Raw genomic sequence first — 2,491 nt, forward strand, 5'->3', positions numbered from 1 at the left:
TATGAATGAGCATGCCATCGTCAAACCTAGCCTCCGAGACACACTTATAAATGCACACAACATTTGTGAGTGTGATCCTACGATATTTATGAAATCATTGTCTCCTAATGAAGTGAAATCCATAGAGAACTGGAGGGCTCATGAGAGTAAAGGAAAAAGGCCCTGGTTTCCATTGACAAGAGGCTATCTTGCAAGATTGGTCTTTCAGGTTTAATGCTACACTTCTCTTGGTGCTTATTCTCTTTCATTCCTTTTCTTTCTATAAAAGGAAATCTTTTGTGTAGGTTGAGTACAATACAGAGCTTAAAAAAGCAATTGATAAGATATCCACAAAGATGCCTATAGACCAAAGAATAGAAGTTGAAGGAAAGCAATGCGTCCTGATTCAAAAGGGAATTGCTGACAGGATGGGAAAGGTGAGAGTTTAATTCTTCTTGTTGTTACATTTTTTAATCATTTTATGCATCTAACATGCAATGCTTGGATAGGTTTTGAATTGCATAGATCCAGGCTTGGGTGAGGCCTGGTTGGAAAAGTTATTTGCCTTGCGATTTGATGGTCTGGACTCTTGTGTAACTTTGGAGAAGCTGCAACTCATAGCAAAGTCTGATTTGAGATTGGAGAAAAAAATCATTTTTCTTTCCTTATTGGAGGCTACCAAACCAATGAGGGATATGTATTTCATGCCTGTGGGGGATGTGGAGTATAGAGGGTGAGTTGTTCCTTTCATAAATAAACTTATTTTGCAGTGTTTGTATGTATTATAGAAGTGCCATAAGTCTTAGTTGTGTGAATACTTTGTTTTTCACTTGTGTAGATGGATTAATAGAGAGATATTTCTTGAGAAAGTAGAGACCCAGGCTTCGAAAGTTCTTGATGACTTGAGGATTGTAACAACCATGGGCGTTCCTTCAGAGACACCAAAAGATTACACAATGCAACAGTACATGGAGGACATAAAATTAGAAGGAAGAAAGCATTTGTTCTTAGCTCTACGATCAAAGGATTCAAAGATTGAGAGTAAGGGAGGAAAGAAAGCAGATGGTCTCTCTGAGTTGGACATGGCCGCTCACAGGGTTGTCTACAGGTTGGTCCCTTTTAGTTTTTATGATGGTGCTTTTCTATTTGTTTTGTGAAGCTTATAACAACATTGAACTTGAAAATCATTTTTATTTGTCTCAATTTTTTGTGAATCTTTCTTTATATAGGAGTTCCAAATAATTAGTGATTTTTGATTTGTAGGTATCTTGCTCATTTGGCAAGAGAGAAAAAGATCTTAGAGATTCCAAATTTATGCAAGAGTTGGGTGGAAATTGGTCATGCTGCTTGTATGTATCCTCCTGGCATGCACAATCACTCTCAATGGGAACTTGCAAATTGTCCTTGGTGGATAGACTTCCCCAAGGGACAAGTCTTGGTGCGTGAGAGAGACTTTCACAAGAAATATGCCTCATCTAAGAACATTGAAGAAAGTAAGGATAAAATGGGCGGAAGCTCTAGAAAAACAAAAACACAAGCACAAAAACAAGAACAAGCTCAAAAGAAAGGTAAGAAATATACATACATGTTGAGTTTCTAATGTTGTTTATGATGAGGGTTTGGAATAGTATACTAATGTTATTCTTTCCTATCCATTTAGATGAGGAGCCATCTAGTCCACCAAGGCAAGATAAGGATCAAATGGAGCATGCAAGTAAGGTTCTAGTTTATTTTTGTTCTTGCTATCGGTGTTTTAAAATTTCCTTTGGTTGTGTTTGATATAAATTTTCTATGTAGGTTCACAATCTATCACAAAGTTAGTACAACATTATGTATTTCATAAGGCACAGTCACCGGATAGTCTATTGACTCGAGGTATCACTTCATTATATGCTTGTATGGTGGGTGATTACATAACCATGGGCATGGACTTTTCACAGTCCAAGAAAAATGAAAAGTATACTATTCTGCATGAGTTTTTCATGAATGTAGTTAGCCGTGATCGAGACTACATGCGATTGGGTAAGAAGATTAAGTGGGCTGTGGATTTTATATTGGTTGACTTTCCCACTAGATTTCCACTTGATGAGAGAGAACCCATCCCAGTTTGGAACCTCTTATTGGAGGACCATGTGCATTATGGGCTTGCCGTTGCAACAGCTTCATTATCAGATAGTGGTTGGCTGGCAGTTATATGTCCTATGGCAGGTAAGGTTTAATATCTAGCACTATTGTTGTTATATGTCCTCTATTCTCATTTTTCTTGTATGAGATACTGTCATTTGATTGTAGGACACTGTATTTCGTGGATGGAGCCCTTTGCATTTGTTCAAGGCTTGGAAGTTGTCAGACGTGTAGTCATTCATGATAAGCTTCCACATGGATACTGTAAATACCATGGTATAACTCTTAAGGTATGCTACAATTTGTTTGCTAAGGTCATTCTTTGGTATGTGGTTCTCTATGCATGATTCACAGATGCAGTCATCTATGTTGGCTCTAGTACGTAGAG

At 37.7% G+C, this 2,491-nt stretch overlaps 1 long non-coding RNA gene across 1 annotated transcript; it reads left to right on the forward strand.

Moving 5' to 3' along the window:
* The first annotated feature begins 1,491 nt into the window (after window positions 1-1,491).
* LOC147897745 (uncharacterized) lies at window positions 1,492-1,836 on the forward strand. The gene is made up of 3 exons (XR_015541679.1): window positions 1,492-1,547; window positions 1,640-1,693; window positions 1,777-1,836. It is a non-coding gene; the product is annotated as an uncharacterized LOC147897745 (long non-coding RNA).
* Window positions 1,837-2,491: the final 655 nt, after the last annotated feature.

The sequence above is a fragment of the Dipteris shenzhenensis genome, chromosome 10 (genome assembly GCF_047967505.1).
Source record: "Dipteris shenzhenensis isolate YYH24624 ecotype China chromosome 10, Dip_SZ_1.0, whole genome shotgun sequence".
Lineage (NCBI taxonomy): Eukaryota > Viridiplantae > Streptophyta > Polypodiopsida > Gleicheniales > Dipteridaceae > Dipteris > Dipteris shenzhenensis.